Here is a 14,467-nt window from a genome sequence, read left to right as displayed (position 1 = left end):
TGCCACCTTGCAAGTGGTAATCACAGTGTTCTCACAAATAATTATCACTAATTACAATGTGATACAGATAAATAACAAAATAGGACCACACAAAAACAACTTCAGACACTTGGACATTAGAAGCTCTTAATTGTTTTGTCTTCTTTTTTTTTCAACAAATATTTAGTGAGAGCGTATAATGTATTGGCCATTTCTTGGTACTAGGACTTCAGCCGGAAAAAAGACAAGGTTGTGCCCTGAGAGCACACTGCAGTTGGGGGGGGGGGGGGGGGTTTGTCAGGGAGTAAGTGCTGTGAAGAGAGGATAAAGGTACAAAGAGAGGGTAAAGGAAGGATAAGGTGATAAGAGATGGTGTGTGATTTTAGGTAGAGTGATTTGGTCCCCTCTGGGGAGGTGACATTTAAAGAGAAACTGAAAAAGGTGAGGGTGTGTGGTGGGGACAGTACCCAGGCAGAGGGGAAAGAAAATGTGTTCTCTATCAAGTTCTCATAGTGGCTGTCAGCAAGCTCTTTCTCCCCTTATCCCACATACAGTGGTGGCATAAGGACAGGATACCTGCTTTAAGAACTCCTATTAAGAAAGGAGAAGGATGAGGAGCACATAGCCGCTGGTTCACTGCAATTTTGACTCCCAGCTGAGCAAGAATTATGGAGATTCTCTGCTCCAGCTGTAGAAGAAATGCCTTGGTCAGACAGTCGGGTCACCTCTGTTTCTCCAACCTTGTCCATTCATCTTCCGTAGCCACACCAGAAGGGGCTATTGGAGCATGTGTCTTCTTTCGAGGCTGTACATCATTCATAGCTCTTTTTCTACTGGTACAAAATCAAGGGTCTGAGTGTTGCTTTAAGGGGCTAACAGAGACAGATATTTTCAGGCCAGGCTCGTGGTTTCTGCAGTTACCAGATTTCTTTAGAACCCCAATGGGCTTCTGATCTAATTGTTTCCAGTCAGTTCCTTGTACCAATAACCAGAACCAAAATCTTTTCTACTCCTAGTTCTTAAGCCTGCTTTATTTCTTTGCTTCTTTGTGTCCATACCTTACTCTTTCATCTTAATGGAGGCCACCTTGAAGCTAGCTAAAATAATAGGGCTGTTCGGAAGGGAACACCCGTACTCTGATACTTGCCACAAGGCTTAGATCCCTTTATTGATATTAATGTTTGGGGCATCAAAGCAGTTGTCTTTTTCAATCCAAGGAGGCCCCAAATTTCTGGACATTCTCATTTATTTCCATTCCTGCTTGCAAAGCAGCCAGTTTTTGGCCAAGCTCATCTCTTTCTTAAAAAAGTGCCTTGTCAGAGCAACAAGGAGCAGTGAAATACACTAACATTTTCATTTTTTACAATGATATTCCCTAGTGTTGTGTCCTTCACGTGATCATAGGTAATGATTTTATGAAATAGCATGTCTAGGGCCTTTCTAGCCCACACACAGCAGTTCTAGTTGTACCACAGAGCATATCATCCCTTCAGAGAGTAAATAATTCCGATACTTAAGCTCTTTTAAATATCTAAAGAGGAGTGCTTATAATTATTCTTAAGAAGTCATTGATATTTAAGTCTGGAAAAAATAGCTTTCTCACATGTGCCCAAACATACACACATATACCCAGCTCATCTCTGATACAAATATAAATGCAAAAAGCCCTAAATAAATGATTAGAAGTATAATCTGTTAACATATAGAAGAATCCATTATAATCATGTTGACAGAAAACCTCTATGTGGGTAAAGGGTTAACAAAATCCTTTCCCCTTCTGCATGAGAATTTGACCTTATGTTAACTTTCTAGCTCCCGTTCCCCTGGCAACCTGATAAGGTGGTTGGTGAACTATGTTGCTATGTTGCTGGTAAGAATGGATCCCTGATTGATCAACTGTGTTTAGACAGAACAAAATATACCCAATAGCAAACCATTGCATTGGAGGGACCTGAGTTCAGTGACTCTTCTAACTGGGTGTGTCCCTTGTAGAGCCCTTGGACACTACGCTGATGAGATACTGGCTCCAGAGGGGCATGAGGCTGTTGAGCCAGAGCAGTTTCCCATCTGTGTAAAGTGTTTATCATCAGGCACCCGGGCTGTTCTGCTGTGTGAGGAGTCCCACTGAAGAGAAGCACTTGATGCCACTGTGCAGGCACACCGTGGTCCCTGTCCCTTATCCTGAGTACGCAAGTGCCGTCTTGCGAGCCTAAATGTTCTGCATCTTTACTTAAACCTAAGGAGACCTGAGGTTTCTGCACACTCCACGATCAGGGCTATTGATTCCTGATTTAAAACAAACAAACAGTAAACTATTAATAAAATAATAACTCAAAGAATAATGTAGAATGTGAATACTGGGGAAATTCTTATCAACGTCGGGAATGAGATGCGAATGCCCATATCACTACTTTCATAATATTCTAGAAATAGGATTTGATGCAGTCAGACAAGGAAAAATGTGAATTATTGAAAACAAGAGGCAAAGTTCTCATTAAGATGATACGATTAGGTAACTAGAATAGCCAAATAGTATTTAAAAAATTTATTGGAAAAAAATCAGAATATTTGGTAAGATAGTTACAAAAATGGTAATTTAAATATATAAACACACACCTATGTGAAAAGTTAATATATATTTTAAAAATTACCAACTTGCAAGATTGAACTCCAAAATTTTATTCCAGCCTTCTCTTCACAAACTGAAAGCATTGGTGTTTCATCTAATACAGCACACATGAGCAACTAATATGCTTCAGGCACGACGATTACTGTTGCTCTTTCTCATCCACCTTCAAATAATTCTGCCAAAGACACCGGAAGACTTTATTTGATAGGCCTTTCATTCTATTTTAATGTCACTGGAAGAATTCAAATGGGCACAAATGGCTGACGAAATTAGAAAGCAGTTTTAATAGAGAGTCATGTTGTAGTCTACTTTTCAGCCCTTTTAAAATTATACCTTAGTGATATGATACAAATTTTAAAGCAATTTGGATTCATGTTTTTACGTAGAAAAATGGGAAGGTTGGGGCGCCTAGGTGGTGCAGTCGGTTAGTTTTGTTTGAGGTCGTGAGCTCAGGGTCCTGAGATGGAACCCCATGTGGGGCTCTGCGCTCATTGCTGAGTCTGCTTAAGATTCTTTCACCCTCTACCCCTCCCCACCTCTGCTCGCTCGCTCTCTCTAAAATAAATAAATAAATATTTTGACAATGAATTTTTAGGATCAGTTAACCATGGCTGGTAACACTAACTTCTCCAGCACATCACCTCCAGTATCTTTGGCTTGACACAATAAAAATTCCTTTCATTAGTGCAAAACGTAATGCAGGTTGGACAGTCTCCTAAGCGATCCTTTACAGGTGGCTATTCAGGGATCAGGGCTCCTTCTTCCATCCTGTGGTTCTGTCTTCCTAGAGTTCTCCTCATCTAGCCACATGGATAACGGGGGAAGGAGTTCGAGCAAGCGTACCTGGGGATGTGCAGCATTCTGCTGGCCTCTACCTCGTCACATGGCTCCAACATAGCTGCAAGAAAAATTGAAAAATACATTCTTCCAGTATGCCGAGGAGGAAAATGAAAATTTTAAATTGAATACCTAACATTGTCTTTGTCCTGGCCTCAAGAAGCTAGTGAACTTAGTATTTAATTACTGTCAGAAAGAATGCTTAACAGTAATTATAACAGTACTGAAAAAAAAATCATTGTCTTTGAAAATCATTCTCAGAAATTCATTTAATCAATGATTTGCCTCATACAGCAAGTCAATATATTTGGGATCCTGAACATATAATTCACCTGATTAAATTAGGTAAATTGTATAAAGTACTTCGTCCAGCACATAGTATAGGTAGGACAAGCTTGACAAGTATTGATTGCCTCAAGGAAAGGTTTTACTGCTGGGAATGAAATAAGATTTTTCTATGTCCAAGGCAGGCAACTGGAAACCTTTGCATTAACGTTTTCCATGCCTAAACCAACTCTGACAAGCTCTATTGTGAATATCTCATCTCAACTGAGCTTTTATCAAAGTATTTGAGCAAATTCAAAGTTGCCTAAATACTCTTGCATCCCACTGCCCCATGGGGGAAGTACTAGTTAAGTTTTTCACCTTTCATAATAAATGCATCAATTTTCTGGTCTCTAAACATGGACCTGTTTGTTCTCAAACAACACAGGAGACCAGTTCCTTAGGTAAAATTTTAGTGCTTATAAAAGTCCTTTTTAAGATAAATGATATTTATGGAAGGCAGTCTAGACAGGGGACATGCTATTTGGATAAATTTGGATTTCCCAAATAGTGACCTTGGATCAAGTTAGTCTCTTGGAACTTAACTTAGAACCTGGAAGACTCTTCTCTTACTGAGTTGGGCTTTCAGCTGTTATGAGTTTATTTCAAAATATAGTTAAAGAAGATTTGCACTTATGCTTTCTGGAAGACTCTTGTGGATATTATCTGATGTATCTATCTTGATCCCGTAAGGTAACTAGTTTCTTAGAGAATTTAGGGCGAAGAAAAAATGTTGTCTCTTCTGAGAAAATTTTATGTCTTTTATTTTCTGATGAAAACTTACTGTATCAATCTTCCCTTTTAAAAGTGGCTGCCAGAAAACTATGGAGACAGTAAAAAAAAATCAGTGGTGGGGTGCCTGAGTGGCTCAGTCGTTAGACTTCTGCCTTCGGCTCAGGTCAAGTCATGATCCCAGTGTTCTGGGATCGAGCCCCTTGTCGGGCTCCCTGCTCTGGGGGAAGCCTGCTTCTCCCTCTCCCACTCCCCCTGCTTGTGTTCCCTCTCTGGCTGTGTCTCTCTCTTGTCTGTCAAATAAATAAAATCTTAAAAAAAAATCAGTTGTTGCCAGGGGTTAATGAGAAGAGATGGATGAATGGGCAGAGCACAGAGGATTTTTAGGGCAAGGGAACTATTCTGTAGGATACTATAATGGTGGGTACATGTCATTATATGTTGTCAAAACCTATAGAATATACAAGACTAAGAGTGAACCCTAGTGTTAAACTATAGCCTTTGGGTGATTACAATGTGTCAATATATGTGTATCAGTTGTAATAATTGAACCACTCTGGTGGGGGATGTTGGTAATGGGAGAGCCTATGCATGTGTGGGGGCAGGTAGTATATGAAAAATCTTTGTAACTTCCACTCAGTTTTGCTGTGAACCTACAACTACTCTAAAAAATAAAATCTATTAATTTTTTAAAGAAGAAAGTATATATATTTTGTCATGAATTTTCCCCAGTAATTTAAAGTTTGTAAGGTAGTTGTATTTAATGTTGTTTACTTAAAATTGTGGACAATTAAAATTCTCATATAAACTTGGAAGAACACACACAAAATAACTAAATATATATATTTAGTTAGTATGCATATATATATATGTATTTAAAAAAACTTCCCAGGAAGCCCAGAGTTAAAATTCTGCCACTTTAACTCTTTGGATGGGTTAGCATGTGTACTCTTTTCCAGCTTTCACGGGCCCTCATTTTCCGTTTTATTATCTGAGATGTTATGAGAGAATAAGAAATAAGATATTTGGTCTTGGCCCTGGTTTCTGGCACAGAGCTCCTAAAAACCCTTGCCCTTTCCTGAATGACAAGGGTGAGAGGAGCATCTTCTGTTATTCGTAAAAAGCCTCTTTCAACCATATCTGAGTTTAAGAGGTGACTCTTGTGCCCTAGAAACTTTCAGCCCCGATCCTAGACATCGGAGGAAGGGACGAGGGTAGGAGATTGAGAACACTCACCAGTGATCCATTTGATCAATCATGTCCACGTAAGGAAGCCTCCACAAAATCCCTAAAGGACTGGATCGGGAGAGATTCCTGGTTGTTGAGCGCATCCACGTGCCAGGAAGATGGCAGCCTGGAGAGGGCGCCCCTTCCCACATGCTGCCCTTCGCATTCCTTTCATTTGGTCTTTCCTCATAATAAATAGTAAGAATGTTTCCCTGAGTTCTGTGAGCCATTCTAGCAAAATCTTGAACCTGAGGAGAGAGTTATGGGAGCCCCTGTTTTACAGCTGGTCAGTCACAGGTACCAGCGACAGCCTGCGACTTGTGGCTGGTGTCTGAAGGGAAGCAATCTTGGGTCGGAGCCCTTACCCTGTCCAGTTTACTCTAATTCTGGGCAGTTGGTGTCATAATGAATTAAATCGTAGGACGCCCAGCTGGTGTGCACAGAGAATTGGAGAATTACTTGATATAGAAAACCCACACATTTGGTATATCAGAAGTGTTTTAAGTAGGAAGAAACAGAGTTTTCTTTTATTACCCTTATTTTTTGCTGTCATTTCTTGAGGCTTTTCTCCAAGTCCAGTTTGGAAAAAAGCAGGACTAAAATAAATTTAATGAATAAAAAGATAAAAATATAGTCTCCCAACTATTAACATTTAGGTTTGATCGAAAAGCTGTAGCTTAGTTATTTGTTTGTTGTTTTAGTATTTCCCATAAGTTTTTTTTCTGCTTCTGACACTGAGTCATGTTCTCCAGAAAATCTTTAGATTTCTAATTGTACGATCTTCCCTACATATAGGTAGTTCACATTCTTTATATTCACTTTGGCCCCCTCTGTTCAAACAATAAAATCTGTCTCCCATAAATAGATTGTTGTTTTTTTTTTTTCCTAAATGGAGATGCAAAATGCAGTTCCAAGACCTCACCACTCGTTGTTGGAAAGCTCCTTATGGGTAACTTTTTACTTGTTCTGTTCCAGGTGGAAAAAACAAAATATCATACTATATACGTCTCAAGCTATATAGTTTATTGAATGAGCAAGGCCTTACTCCCCAGTGCTAATAAGCTGAAAGGTAAAATTCATTGAAATCAAGTAGTTGGACGATACTGGTAGATGAATGTTTTTAATTACAGAGTGTTTCCAACTCTGGTAAATGTGCATATTAACTACAATTAATCTGCAAAATAATCCACCAAAGAAATCAAAACATTTTATTATTTTTTTTTTTATTTTTATTTTTTTTTTAAAGATTTTATTTATTTATTTGAGAGAGAGAGAATGAGAGAGAGAGAACACATGAGAGGGGATAGGGTCAGAGGACGAAGCAGACTCCCTGCCAAGCAGGGAGCCCGATGCGGGACTCGATCCAGGGACTCCAGGATCATGACCTGAGCCGAAGGCAGTCGCTTAACCAACTGAGCCACCCAGGCGCCCCGAAATCAAAACATTTTAGAAGTATTATCTCATTTTTCTAAATGCATGTCTAGGAATAGAGTATGATTTGGAAAAATTTTAAGGAAAAATTAATGCAGGATAGCACTTAGGGTCAGACTTAAGATTTAATTCCACTCTGACAAATACCAGTTGAGCTCTGACCGAAACTCCCTGAATCTCAGTTTCCTTTTATTATACAGGAATACTAATGTATTGTGTATACATAATTTTCTGTATATTATATTGTTTTGACATCACGGGAAGCCATTCTGGCTGGAAAGAAACTACCCTTCTCCTGGCTAATTCTTAGAGATAGCCAAAGGGCCCCGGCCTGGAGCATAGCTTTGATATGAAAACTAACAGATCCAGAAGCACACCTCTGCTATCTGCCCTGTGCATCCCAGAAGTAATATTACTCTGCCTTATCCCAGGACCAGGTGCTAGGCAACTAGGGACCAGCCCTATAGACCAAAACCCACCAAAATTATTCAGACTAGTTAATCCTAAACTCATTACCCTGTCCTTCCTTGCCTTTCCCACAGAAACCCCAATAAAGGCCTTGGCCTAAGTGTTCCTTCCTACTCCTGTCTTCTGCCTCCTGACCTCCCCGGTGCTTTCCATGTGGCCCCACATTGCATCCTCCTGTCTCTAGGACTGTGTCTCAAGTAAACTTTTGTTTTTGCCTGAGCCTCTCTTCTGTATCTTCTTATGGCCATACTTGACTGACTTTGTCATAAAGGATATAAAACAACCAACATGTGTCTTGCAGTTACTGTGAAAATATAAAGAGTTTAAATATAATGCCACCATTACAATGCTTGGAACAGAGAAAACATTCAAGTAATGGTAGTTGTTAAGAAAAGTAAGTCTAACGTAGGATGCATAACCCAACATTGATGAACCGGATCACACTCCATGCTCTGGCGTATCTGAATATAAAGCTATGGAGTGTCTGCACCTCTGTCTCTTTCCGCAGTATCTGCATAGAAAGGAATGCTGGACCATTTCTGCATTCTTACGAGCACGTCTTTTTTTTTTTGCCACAGGGATTTCCTGTCTCTTACTGCGATAGAGGCCGGAAGCAGAGGCTCCTGTCTTTCAACAACAGGTATGAATTCTGCCAACAGAATAGCCAATTTAAGCCTCCAGATAGGGAGGGATTCACCTGGACTAGAGACATAAAGAGTTTGTTATTTTTAATGGAATAAAGATGAAAGTGATACATACCAACTCAGACGAAGGAAAAGAAAGCTCTGACTGGACTTGATATCCAGGTTCGGTTTCTAGGAGTTGTGCTGAAGGCTCCCTGCCAGGCAGGAGATGTCCTCTCAGCTCATGTCAGCCCTTGGTGTGATCAGCTCAAATTTCTTTATAGACAAGAAGAGAGACTGATTTTGTCCGCTAAATAATTTAACAGGTTATCTGTTGCACAACTCTTATGTGTATTGCCCTGTGTTACATCTAAGTCCTATCCAACTTTGCCAGCTTCATCCCTTGTGGTCATTTAGTTTGGTTTTGTTTTCCTAAAAACAACAGCAGTAGCACATAAGACAGGTTCTTGTCACCAGGAAGTTGCCGTATTTATGGTAGTGAATCAATCTTTTTTTACTCATCAAAAGTAACCCTGGGATTATGGGCTAGAAGAAAGGACATTAAAACCTAGAAGGTCAGGAATAATGGCTCCCAAAGATTTGAGTAACATGGAAACTGAAGGGGATCCCACAGAACATTCCTCAAGGTATTGATGATATGATTTATAACATAAAATAACATATATAATAATCATTGGATTTACCATCTTTGGCAAAGATTTGGATCTCCTTAAGGAGGTTTCCAATTTTTCCCATTGACCCACCCATGTCTTTGAAATGCATTTTCTCCATTAAGGTTTGTTTGGCAAGCTGTTTGGAACTCTAGCACTTGTTTTCTAAGAAATCTGCCCACTGTTTGAAATCTGAAGAGTCAAGTCATCAGATATATAATAAAAACATAGGCAAGAGTTCTGCTTCTAGCAATGGTGGACTAGGATGTTTTGAACCAACCCTCTCTTTGAGAACTAGAAAAGCTATCTCGGTAGTTAGGAACTGGGTTCATGGGGTCTGGATATGGGAACACAGGGAAGCCCAAAGAAATGAGCCTGAACTTACACTGCTCTTCTTCAGGTGACTACCAATTCTAAAAGTGGAAGCTGAAGGTGGGATACTGAGCAGACTTTCAATGGGTACATGGTCAGGGGGGAAGAGAAATTAGAGTTCAGAGCTTGCCAAGAGGGATGGGACCTGGTAAACTGCCTGGGTGTTTAGCTGGAATCCTGAAGGGGTATACCCCAGGAGGACGAGGACAGTGGATACAGATTAGCGCTCTCAAAGATTAGATGATCTAAGTCTGCTACTGTTGCAGCCCAGCTGCTTGCCAGAGGCAAAACAAACCCTCTCTGGAGGAAGATAACATCACCTATGGCCACAAATTATCACTGAATGTTTTATATCAAAGTCTGGCAATCAATTAAAAAGTATCAAGCACGTGAGGCAGAAAGAAAAACAGAGGACAATAGAAAGACTCATAGGGAACATAGAGATTTTGTTGTTATTCAGTAGAATTTTTAAAAATTATGATGAATACATTTAAGAAATTAAAAAATGAGATTGAGAATTGAGAATTTTGGCAGAGAAGAGGAAATGAAAATACAATTAAAAAAATGGGGGCGCCTGGGTGGCTCAGTCAGTTAGGTGTCTGCCTTCAGCTCAGGTCATGATCCCAGGGTCCTGGGATTGAACCCCATGTCGGGCTCCCTGCTCAGCAGAGTCTGCTTCTCTCTCTCCTGCCCCTTCCCCTGGCTGTGTTCTTTTTCTCTTTCTCTCTCCCAAATAAATAAAATCTTTAAAAAAAATAAAAATAAGTTAAAAAATAAAAAAGAAATTCTAGGAATTTCTGGAATTCTGAAAACACAATAACTGATGTTAAGAATTGAATGAATGGGTTTAATAACAGATTTGGTACAGCTGAAAAAGAATCAGATAAGTCAGAAGAAAATACTTAGATTGAATCACAGATCAGCAAAAGGATGAAAAACACACAAAAGAGTAAGAGATGTATGGGATAGGTGAAAACGTCGAATATATATGTAATTGTAATCCTAGAAGAAGATAGAGATCAGGACAGAGAGAACGGGATGGAATAAACGTATGAACAGATAATGGCTGAGAATTTTCCAAAATTGTTGAAAAGTATCAAGCCACAGATTTAAAAAACATCATAAACCCCAAGCAGGGTGCATATAAAGAAAAGCATACCCAGACAATACTGGAAAAACCAAAGACAAAAATCTTAAAGCAGGCAAAAGGAAAAAAAAGACATAAATTTATTGGCTATTTCCTTTCCTAGGTGTGCTTTCAGAGAACAGCTTTGTGTGAGAGGCTGTGTGGAACATAAGCAAGTGGCCTTGGGTTTGCTTTACTCTGTGTTTCTGTTTATTGTCAGTTACTTTGGGGAAATAGAGGCAGCATTCATCATTTGCAAAATCCTTAGAGCATTTACTTGATGACAGGACATAGTCATTTGGTACTTAAAGCCTGCTATGCATTATATATGTAAGAAACTTTGAGCACTTATGATGTGTAAGCCCTATTATTAGACCCAATTTTAGATGAGCAAACCAAAGCTTGGACAAGTTAAGTAATTTTGCTAAAGTCATGAGGCTAGTAAGAAGTAAAGCCTGACTTCATGGTCCTTCCTCCTAACTCCCTGGCTTATGTCACCAGTGGTAACAGTAAACTCCCCCATAGGAAGATCATGGCTCAACTTTCTGTTATCCCTCTCACTGCCTAGCCTTAAATGCCTTAGAGCCAGTGACTTGCTCAAATAACACTAATAACAACACAAGCCTAGCAATAACAGCTGCCTTTATTGGGCAGATACATTATACCGGGACTCATTTACTTCTCACATCCTTCTACCTAATACTAAGTAGCCACTAGTATTATCCCACTTTACATATTAAAACACTGAGGCACAGAGATGTTAAGTAACTTGCAAGGTCACACAGCTATTAAGTAGCAGAGCTGGAATCTAAAACTAGACAGTCTGGCTTCAGAGTGTGTTTTTAATCACGCTTATTGCTCTTGCTATACTATTGTTCATTAACAAGAGCAGCAGAGGGAGAGAGAGTGATCTGTGTCCACCAGGACAAGGTTGGAAGCATCCTAATTATTATTGTCAAGACAGCACACTCTTTGTTCTTGAAAGACCATATTTGTAAAAGATGCCAAGAAAAGGCAAATGATGACGTAGGACATTTCGAGCTATCCACTTGGCTAAAGGACATTCTTCAGAATCTACGCAGTCATGTGCATTTTCCCCACAGAGTGAATTCTTTTTGTTCTTTTAAGATTTTATTTATTTATTTGAGAGAGAGAGTGCATGAGCAGGAGGAAGAGCAGAGGGAAAGGGAGAGAGAGAATCTCGAGCAAACTTCACGCTGAGCACGGAGCCCAAGGTGGGGCTAGATCGTAGGACCCTGAGATCGTGTCCTGAGCCAAAATCAAGAGTCAGCCGCTTATCTGAGCCACCCAGGCGCCCCCACAGAGTGAACTCTTAACTCATCTATTTACCACAACAATTTTTATTACATATTTTTTATTCTCCTATTTTTTATATCTTCCCAGCTTCATTTTATTTTTACCTTATCCCTTAGGTTAAAGAGTAAATGAACTGACTTCATATCAGAAATTATTTTTGCTGGGTCCCAAATAAGTTGAAGCTTGACAAAAATGCTAAAACCACCCAGAGCTGGTTTAGCAATGTTTAAAAGGAGAAAATCAGGGAGGAAAGACTAGACCTACTGCTTGGGGAAGACAAACATTAATAGATGTCAGGAAGAAGGCAAAGCTATTCAACTGCTACCTTTCTTTTTTATCAAGGAAGATGAAGCACCTTCACATTGAAAAGAATAGGGCAAAAAGAAAGTGAGTCATAAATTTTACAACTCAGTCTCTACAAATGAATTGAAAGACAAAATATGATGGTCTGACTTGCTCTAAGGCCGTGTATATCTGATCCAGTAGTGTAACTAACATCCAGTTTGAAAGTCGGTAGTCTCAGAAGAATGAATCCACAAATCTTGGGAGGAAGTATTTCAAAGAAGATGTCATTATCAAATACTCCCTTGCCATGAATGGAGTGAGACATGTAGAATTCCTACAAGAAATTCCTCATTCTGCCTTAGGGCTCATTTGGTTGCAGGGAACAGAAACCCACTCTGGCAACTTCAAAGAAGAGAGGCTTTATTATACGGCAGCTCCTCGTGGAATTCAGAGGAAGAGAGACAGCCGAGCCCCAAGGGGAGTTAGACTTGGACACTGGAAAGTCTTCGGGAGCCATGCAGCTTTTCTTCTCTCGCCCACACTTTCGGGTTTCCCGGGCCTGTCCTGCTGCGCCCCATGTGAGTGCCTCACGTGCATGGCTTGGCCCTCAGTCGCCGCCATAGTCTCTCATTCGATAGGACGGTGCAGCTCCAGGGACCGCCACTACCTGATTCTCAGCCTGTGTCTCAGTTCACATTGTCAAGAGAAAAATCATCAAACTGGTGTGGTTCATGGGTCAGGTATCACCTTTTTTCTAGGAGGGTTGGGTTTATTTGGTACAAACATGGGAAGAGAGGCTCACAACTGGTGCTCCAGTTGGGCGAGGGAGAGGGTTTTTCTTAAAGAAGAGACTGGGGAAGAAATCTCAAAAGGTGTCTCTAATCTCTGTGATCTAGATCCAGTGCTGCAGTGTCCTGGAATCTTCACAGTGTCTGAAATAATTTCCAAGAATAAATCCAAGTATTGGGACAAATTTTGGGAAAAAGCCATTAGGAGGGAAGAATGGACATTTAATATATATGTAAATTATACTCCACTGAATGAGTTTTAAGCTCACTCTTCACCCATGAAATGAAATTCTAAAATTGAAATAGAAATTTAGTGACATATTTGAACATTAACCAATTTTTAGGGCAAACACCAATGAAGTTGTATATCTTAAGATCAACATAAAGTGATACATCAGGCAGAGATACTCAATTCAGGTGCAGACAATAAATAATTATCAATACACAATTTGGAAGCAAACTTCCTCTTTATTGTGCTACAGCTTGACTGAGACAATGGGGAAAATCTCAGGAAAGTCAGCAGAGAGTACCATTTTCAGTTGTCCTTGGACCCCTTCACCTAACCAGGTTGGAGTTAGCTTCTAACTCGGAGCAGGGCCCAGATCAAGATAGTCCTGGAGAATTGGCTTCTGTTGCCACCATCTCTCCAAACAAGGTCAAAGCTCAGAGTCAAAGCCTAGCCCCACCCAGACTTGGGGGCCAGACATCAGGAACCTCAAGGGATGTAATCAACTGGTTTGACTTTCAACTTTGCAAGGCCATCTTTTCAGCATGAGAATTTATTTCCAGCAGTGGAATAGTTTAATGGCATAATATTCTCATTTTTATAAAATACTGAATTATTCTTAATAGTTAATTTTTCAATGAAAATGTAGGATATGCAACCTTTTAAATATTAAAATGTTTCCCTCAGTTTTTAACATAAATAATTGTTTATTTTATTCAAGCAAAATAATCATTTGACACTACAGTTGCAAAAATTTTGTAGGGTTTTGAAATTTTGATTTTTTTTCAATTTTTCAGATATAATTAAAAATGAAAACTTAATTTTTGTCTATTGTTTTGATTTTGTATTCTGTTTGAAGCATGTACTATTGATTATTTTTCTTTTGAAATCCAGTTTCTGTGTTACTAGGTCACTGCATTGCTTTAAGTTTGAATCTTTTAGTATTAAACTTGTGTGTATAACTGATGGTTATCATTTTCAGCCTAAAGCTAAAAAAAAAAGTTCAATCTTTTCTATGGTTCTAACACTTTAATAACTCTTATTTTAAATTGAACTATAGTTTTTAGTATTTTCCCAGAGGGGAAAGAAAATGCATCTGTAATTGATTGGACATTAACACTTGGCAGACATTTAATCCTTGGCCTTTATTTGCAGAGAGGTAAAAGAAGATGGACGACTAAGGAGAATTTTTCAGTTGCTTTTCCAGGAAAAACAACAACTCTGGCAGGTCAGTATTATTCCTGGTTTTCAGATAAGGAACCTGAGATCTAGAGAGGTTAAGTACCTCACCGAAGGTCCCACAGCTAGTAAGTGGCGGAGTCTGGTTTCTCATTCAGGGATGTCTGATTCCAAAACTGTCTTCTGTCTGTTGCATCCCTGGACTTGATGGTTTCACAAGAGTATAGATTCACAACACATACTGTTAGGGCAG

The sequence above is a fragment of the Phoca vitulina genome, unplaced genomic scaffold (genome assembly GCF_004348235.1).
Source record: "Phoca vitulina isolate PV1807 unplaced genomic scaffold, GSC_HSeal_1.0 scaffold3, whole genome shotgun sequence".
NCBI lineage: Eukaryota > Metazoa > Chordata > Mammalia > Carnivora > Phocidae > Phoca > Phoca vitulina.
The sequence above is the reverse complement of the archived record's forward strand: the minus strand, read 5'-3'. Positions refer to the sequence as shown.